The sequence below is a fragment of the Mixophyes fleayi genome, chromosome 1 (genome assembly GCF_038048845.1).
Source record: "Mixophyes fleayi isolate aMixFle1 chromosome 1, aMixFle1.hap1, whole genome shotgun sequence".
NCBI lineage: Eukaryota > Metazoa > Chordata > Amphibia > Anura > Limnodynastidae > Mixophyes > Mixophyes fleayi.
The window spans coordinates 259,106,231-259,114,444 of record NC_134402.1 but is presented as its reverse complement, the minus strand read 5'-3'; the positions used below and the strand labels follow the sequence as shown (position 1 = coordinate 259,114,444).

The following is an 8,214-nucleotide window of genomic DNA, read 5'->3' as shown; positions in this document are numbered from 1 at the left end:
ATTTGATTGTTTCTTGCACTTTTACAAGTGCTAGCATGCCCAAATAGTTTATGGCTACCAGAGTTTGCTGAGACCAGCAGTGCCATATACAAAAATACCTTTTTTTTTACATTTAACATATTATTAACTTAAGACCCATTGTCCATGTGTGTGATGTTTTGTTCTGGGGGGGAGTGAATTATTTTTGCGGATCTGATTCCCCTAGGTACTTGGACTGTGCCACATTATGACAGGGGGACCCCATGCTGTGGGTTTCTCTGCTTTAGAGTGACTAATTCAGCCTGTCAAAACCTGACATTGGTTGTGGCTTTTGCAGGGGGATCCCATGTTGCTCGAACTCCTGCATTAGCAGCAGCCAGCCCCAGACTATGGGGGGAATTCAATTCCTTCCAGAATACCGCCGCGGTAAACCTATTACCGTTAATACGGTACTTTCAACAAATATTTCTACTCGCAGCTCAGAGAGCCACAAGCAAAAAGCCGGCGTTGACATTACCATTTTACCGGTAAATAAGGACACTTTTACCGTAATATCAGTAGTAGTGTGCAGGCCACACTACTAAGACCTGCAGTCTTGACCACGTGGCCGCTTCCTGCCTCCAAGACGCTGTCCTCTGCTGCTGCTCCTTCATGGTGTCTTGAGTATGCTGCAGCAACATGATACGCTTAAAGCGTATCTCGATGCGGACATTTCCTGGTTTATTTTGAGTTGAACAAATCTTAAGATATAAGATGTGCGCATCAAAATCAACACGTAAATGTGCTTTTTTTGTGGTACGCATTTTACGTGTAAGTGTTGGACGCAAATACGTCCAACTCTAAATGACCCCTGAATTTTAAACCGATTTTACTTACAACCATATTCATGCAACCTGTATCTTTATAGTAGAATACCTGGCATTCCCATTTTAGTTTAGAAGAAAAACAAAGTCTTATATAAACAAAAATTGTTTCTAAAATATCTTTACTAATCTTAGTTAAGCTATTCATATTTGAATAATAAAAATAACATAATTAAAATGTCAGATTGCTTAATTCATCCAAACTTTATTTTTTATTTGTAACATTTATGTTCATGCATTCTAGGAATGCAAGAAATTAGTTTTTATCTTCATAATACATGTTTTCTTTCCTTGCATATCTCTGTTCCACTGAGCCCAAGAGAATTGGTTGCAGACCTCCTTCCTGATTGTTATATTTTTTTTATATGCATATCTTTTACATCCTCTGAGTGCAATGGAAACCTGAGAGAGAAAACGGCCTCATTTCTTATTCACAGAGTAAATCTTATGTGGGAAATGCAGAAGGCCCTTCATGAATTCAGTATTAATGTAGTGATAATTGATGTATTCGCCTAAAAATGGTAGCTAGCCAAAGAGAATAAGGGTGAAAGGGAGAAAGTGGATAGAGAGGAGAGACAGATAAAATAAGAGACTACTTATTACTTAATGGATTATATACAATAGAGACATGCAGGGAAATGCTTGTTCTGGAATCGAGGCAGAAAATCTTACAGCGTCGCTTCACAACACAACTTCAAATCAAGAAGCTTAGGCAGATCAAATATTACATGCAAGTTATCAGCTAAGCTATAAACACATGAGCAGAGAGTTATTGATGTACAAAGTCAATGGATAAACCTCCCAAGAATTTTATTATTGTGTTGAGTCAACAATACCTTTATGTTAACACCAGGCTAAGCTAAGGGATGAAGCCTTGAAGCATTGATGTCAAAGGAGAAGTACATATTATTGCCTACATTGTACGGAAAACTAAAGTCTATTTTTATGTTTTAGTACAGGGTGAAATGTATTACCTCTTGCTCGTCGGATCAGCTTAGCTAATAAAAAAATGTATTACTTTTAACTTCATAATTTCCACATTGTCATATCTGAACAAGCCTGTATATACTTTGTGATGTCTGATTAGCAGCTTGTGTATATGCTGCATTTAGAATTTAAGGTTGCACCAGGGATAAGTCAGGGGGTGCCGTTCCACCATCCGATCGCCCCACTCTTCTCTCTGCAGATCAAGGATATTGGTGCAAGCACGGGGGTAGGGGGGAGTATGCACAGTGACACCTTTGTGCATGCACAATGAAGTGCAGGATGGAGCTTCATAGTGCATGTGCTGACACCAGGCAGGGGGCACCAAGCAACCTAGCACCGGCCCTGGTTGCAACTGTTGGAAAATACTGTACCATTGGGGCTTATTTAACAAGCTCCTAATCCCCTGAAAACTGACTTTTTGGAGGAACCTCCGCAGTTTTAATTATCCCAATAATAATTATCTATTTATATATAAAAGAATGCAGCAGATATCGGAAATATCTGCTGCATTCTCATTGTTTTTAAACACAAAAGCAGTCCTCATAAGTTCCCCTGGGGACAGCTATTTTGTGTGATTCAGCAAATTCCAAAAATCAAAGATTTTCAGAGCTTGTGCCCGATCACTAACACCATTCAAAGATGACGGTAACCACTGAAACCTATGGGGAGAGCATTGCGGTAGAGGGATCTTCGGAACCCACACTGCATCTTACCTGCTCTCTCCTCCTGTCACTATCGCAAAGGGGGTCACTTTGCGATTGTGACCATAGAAGAGATAGGAGATAAGTACACTTGTGTGTTCGTAGGGACAGCAGTTTATCCTGACTGCTGTTCTGAAACAACAATTTTGATAAATAGTCACAATCCTTCATACCTTCATTACATCATTGTGATAAGGAATGAAAATGATCATGTACAAAATACGGTGAATGTTAAATATACCCCATTGTGTTTACATTGTTTACCACTTTTAGTTACTGACACATAGTACAGTACTGCTGTAATCTGAGAAAGCCAGTAATGCAGAGGACACATAGAAGTGAGTCATATTAACCCCAGCCATCCTATAGTAACATTATGGCAGCCTAAAACATATGTTCTTCATCTCTATCTTTTCGGTTGTATTGTATGAGATAAATTTATCCCAAGAACTCTAAAGCTTCTATTGCAGTTTGGTGTGAAAAAGCTGATAAATTGTGAGCGAATTTGCACTCAGATGATATAATGCAGAACTTTTAGGGTGATATTTCTTGACAAAAATTTGTTAACTATCAAATTATGGATGGAATGAATGGCACAAATAGTTAGATATTGCATATCTTCTTATTACACAGACTACTAATATAAATACTTCCTATCGCTCACCCTGTATGGTGTTTACACAAATACCCTTTATTTTGTATAAACATTAAAAGTTAGCTGTATGAAAAAATGAGGACCCAAGTGGGGATGAATGCTGTTACATGGTGAGCTTGCATTCTCATCAAAGCACTTACCCTTCAGGTTTAAACTTTACCTCAAGCGCTTGGAAGTAGCCAATAGGATGCCATGGGGTGTGGTTAGGAAGACCTTGTAAGCATAGGGTCAGAAGAATTTTCCTCTTTTTATTAAGGATTTCCCTAGGGCAGAACCATCTGCAGATAACAACATTTTTATTACTTTGCCTGTCTTTTCTCTTTTGCTTTCTCTCCACATTTGGCTTGTCCAAACACCTTTATTTCCACACTTTCTTTCCCCTTAGAATAATCTTATTTTTCTCCTTTCTGGTGCCTTTTGTACTACCCCCTGCACCCCAACTCTCTTTTCCACTTTTCTTTGCCCCACTCCTCTTTAACTACTACCATGCCCCATCCAAGGTACTCTGTGGTTAGACCGGCTGTTTTCCAGGACCTTAGCCAATATAGCATACCCCTCCTCGTGTTGTCATTCACCTCTTGCGGCAGGCGCAGCTGCGCCCCAGGGGTCCGGCAGTGTAGGGATCTGGGATCCATCTCACGCTGCCTGCTCCACTTTGCAAACCCAACAATGCAGTGGCAGAAGCCAGAAGCTCCCTGCTACTGCAAGCATAATAGTTCCCCCAAACATGCCGCTCCCAGGCCTGGAATCGACGTGCAACGGCAGACCCCAGATGCGCATGTGCACGCGACTTTCCATAAGCTAGGCTGCCATGCTCTCTCTAATATAGCAGCCCGAAGTTTCATTCAATCTGGCACAGCAAAGTAAATAAGGGTGGCTGGACCCAGTCACCCCTCGGCCAGCCCCTCCTTCCCCAGCTTCCCCCCCCAGCAATAAACAGTGTATTCACTCCCAGCTCCCACCCCCGCAGGTGCCAGCATACATGTTCCTCCACAGACAGTGTCTAGTAATTTGGGGAACATTAGATCCTTCCCCCTTCTTTTTCACACACCCTCATGTTCCTCCATGACTGTCTCCTCTCCCCTCCCCTCTTCCTCAGTCAACTGAGCAGTTATTCTACAGTACCCAATCCCAGTCAGCCGCTTTCATGTTCAGACAAAATCAGGGGTATAACCGCTTACCTCCCCATCACACCAAGTCCTTGTCCAGGCTCAAATACACCCAGAACCCCTGGCCTAGACTGTCACACGACTCTGTTTTAATGGTAAGAATTATTATTTTATGAGAGACATCCCTGTTGTGCAAGTGCAACCAATCCAAAACAAATCAATTTGGCAGGGGGCATTGGTCACGCTGAAGGCTCACACCGATCAGGTAGTCTGCCCAGTGGCTTTGGCCAGGGCTTTCTGACAAGGGTAGGCGGTCCGGGGGAACTGCGTGGCTTTTCCATCTGAAGGGGACGCCCCTCACCAAATATCAATTTCAATTTATATTTAAGAATTGTGCATCAAGACTTAGTTTTAACCAGACTGAGTTTGGTATTTATTCTTTTAGAATTGGCGCAGACACCTTGGCAGTTGAAGGGTCCTCCATAGAGAGCACTAAGAAGCTGAGTGGTTAGAACTCCTCAGCCTACCGGAAGTATATTAGACCCAACAAATTGTGATTCTCTTCCTGCCTTGGCAACCCAGGATTCATCCACTCATCACTGTTGGCTCTGAGGGTATAAAGGAATTTCCTTAATGTTTCCTCTAAATGAAGGACCTCATAGCACCTTTGAATTTTTTTTATGTTTTTTTCACCTTCATATGGGTTGCCTCCCCCTCCCACCTTCTCTCATTTCCCTCCATCATGCTCAATTCTATGACTGGAGCGGATTCTTGCTGACAGGGAGGCACCTAATTATGTGTGATGATGTCAGTGATTTGTGTTTATATTTGTAGTTTTACATGGTGTGTTAGGTGACTTATGTTATGACTTGGGCTTATTATCTGGTTTACAGTTTGCCGTGTGAAGCCCCTTGAAGTTTGTGTGGTTGGCCACCCGTTTGAATACTGGGTGGCCAGACATCCGGCGGCTCTAGAACTGACTTCACGTAGTCCCTTAATGCACATACAATGGTTTCGTTTTGGGGAATATGCAGGCATAACTTAAGGGATATTTTATTCTGATGGATAGTAAGTAGGAACCTAACATTCTCATTAGCCACTTAGGTGGTAAAGGTTTGGGTAGAGGGAAGACCATTAACCTGATTTGGAGGATTATTTACAATCTCCGGGTCTTGGCACTTAAATGGCCGGCCATGAAAGTTTATAGGTTGGATATCTTTACCCGGTTCAATTGGAGAGGCGACCATGGTGGTTTGATAATGGATAACATAAGACTTTAGGTCAACCACTTAGTGAATAGATTCATTCAGCACTCTAGCATTAAATTCTGTTACCCACATCCTTTTAGGCACGATGTTGTACTCCTCAGGGACGTAGGTTTGCAGTTGTTTATCAGGCAGATTTTTGGGTTTTTGGTAGATTTCTAGGGTCTCTATGCTGGTGGGCTGTCTGTCCCTTAGAGAATGTCAGCGTTGCGGGAAAGCAGCGTAGCCAGCGGTTTAATACATGGGTGCAAGTATTATGTTTGGCCACAGTAGTCTTCCCACTTCGCTGCTGTCTCTTCAGGGTCACTTGTGTAGGTGCCCGGTGTATCATTTGTGGAAGCATGCCTCTGAGGCCAGAAAGGGTGGAGCCTTTCTGAAGCCTTTAAAGTAGCGCTGGGGATCAGAGCCAGCTGGCTCTGCCAAATTCTCGATTGGTATTGACTGGTAGCTGTTACTGCATCAGCTTTTGTTTGCCACCATTTTATTATATTAATTAAACTGTGACCTTAAGGTGCCAAAAAGTTAAACATGTGTCTGTGTCAGGTTTCTGGGAGGAACTTAAAGAAATATCTCAGGGGTAAAAGGGGTGGTTGCTGCTGTGGTGGGGTGTCAGCAATTACTGCTTATATATTATTTTGTTAATATAATGCTATTCCTCTTTCATGATGCTATAAGCACTTTCAGCACTTTACTGAATTTATCAGCAGCAACATGAAAGTTTTATGTATACATAATTATGCAAGTCAATGACGGTGTTAACATGCAATATGTGGACTTTTTCTTCTATACATGAATTTAACTTTAACTCTCACCTACTGCTATATTAGATTAGCTTGTAACTCATAGGACCTCATAATCAAGTGATTTACACCTTTCCTGTCTCTATTTATACCATCTGCCTACTCTCGACTGCTTCCAACCAATCTCCCATGGGGGCAAGTAGTCTTACCTGTATGAAAGTTTACAAATGTGTTAAATGCATTTTCTTTACAGTTTTGTACATCTATTTATGCTTCAGATAGATGTGCTGACTCTAAATGGGGGAGATTATATATTTGTGTTGATTCTTAAAATTGCGATGCCAGAAACACTGCATAAAATAATTTCACATGCCTCGAGTCATAATTTGCATTTTTTGTGTCAGAACATTATATTGCAAATAGCTTTGGATGTGTTACACAAGCTTTAATATTAAAGGTACAACATATGTGTAATTGTATTTGTACATGCCCTTATTTGTTTGTAAAAAGGGTCCATGATGTGTTAACACAGAAATTATCGACATGATTTTAACTAGGGGTGTGCACCGGCCACTTTTGGTGTTTTGTGTTTTGGGTTCTGATTAGCTTGAGGTTTTGGGTTCTGATTTGTTTTGCCAAAACACCCCACGAAAGGTTTTGGTTCTGATTTCGGGTTCTGATTTTTTTTTTAAAAAAGCATAAAAAGTGCTAAAAAACAGTTTTTTGGGTTTTTTTCTCCACTCCTACACTCTTATTAACCTCAATAACATTAATTTCCACTCATTTCCAGTCTATTCTGAACACCTCACAATATTGTTTTTAGGCCAAAAGGTTGCACCGAGGTAGCTGGATGACTAAGCTAAGCTACACAAGTGGGAGGCACAAACACGTGGCCCAACACGTGGCAGGATCAGTGGACTTAAACAGCAGTACCACTGAACTTATATGGCAGGATCAGTGCCTTGCTTGCAGTCTCCTAGGTAACGCAAATTTCACAGCTCCTTCAACACGTTTTACAAATAAACTAGGTGGATAGACGCAAGTCTCCTAAGACACTGTATAAGAATAGGATATTTATGATGTTCATTTATCTCATATTTGTTAGCAAATTGTCACCATCCACCCAGCAATTAAAACAAAAAACAATTATTGCAATTAATAACCCCCTAATCCCCCACCCCCACCCCAATTACATATAATGTACTGCTTCCTGCTCAGTTTAGGCTGCAGAAATGGTACTAGGCAGGAATAAAAATACCAGATTTCTGCAGTTAGAAATGAGCACACTAAGGATGGTAGTGTCAACGCTACATAGATAGATAGGGTAGAATTCTGCACATAATATGGATGCTTTACATAGGCAGAGATTGGATAATACGAGGACTGACCTAAAACCACTGCCACTACGGTGATCAGGAGCAGCCAGTTGTTCTTCAGTATCCGTTTGCAGTCGCAACCTTTCTTCATCTTCTTCCCCATGTTGCGTTGCTTTTTACCTGTCTATTGGTAATGTAGGTGGAGGAAGGATAGGGGAGCAGATCTCAATGGAGGCAATGCAGAGAGGTGTCAGGGTATGTTACGCTGCAAACATCTCCTCCAGTGTGCAGGCGTTCAGAGCAGACTCCTTCTTTCCCCTGTGCCCATAGGAGACTGTCACTTTCACTGCGGCAGCTCCTGTACCGGTGTGCACTGATCTGTCAGCTTCGGGCAAGGGCTGGTTTCTGTCTGTGCTGCAAGTCGCAAGCTACTCACCACCCTCTCTCTAGTGATAATGAAGAGTACTATTTGTATATCTATCTATATGTAGCCTCTGCCTCAGATATGCTGCTGTGTGACGAGTCATAAGGCACTGCTAAAAGGCACATGAATCTGCTCGACTGTCACCCCCCTGTCATTCACACTCGGGATAAATAAA

At 41.7% G+C, this 8,214-nt stretch overlaps 1 long non-coding RNA gene across 2 annotated transcripts; it reads right to left on the bottom strand.

The window, feature by feature from the left end:
* Nucleotides 1-1,031: 1,031 nt before the first annotated feature.
* Nucleotides 1,032-4,748, bottom strand: LOC142107830 (uncharacterized). 2 transcript variants are annotated; one of them, XR_012680017.1, is made up of 3 exons: nt 4,367-4,748; nt 3,326-3,463; nt 1,032-1,244 (listed from the first exon to the last, which is right to left on the bottom strand). It is a non-coding gene; the product is annotated as an uncharacterized LOC142107830 (long non-coding RNA). The 2 variants fall into 2 exon arrangements; XR_012680018.1 differs by lacking the exon at nt 4,367-4,748 and adding an exon at nt 4,237-4,274.
* Nucleotides 4,749-8,214: the final 3,466 nt, after the last annotated feature.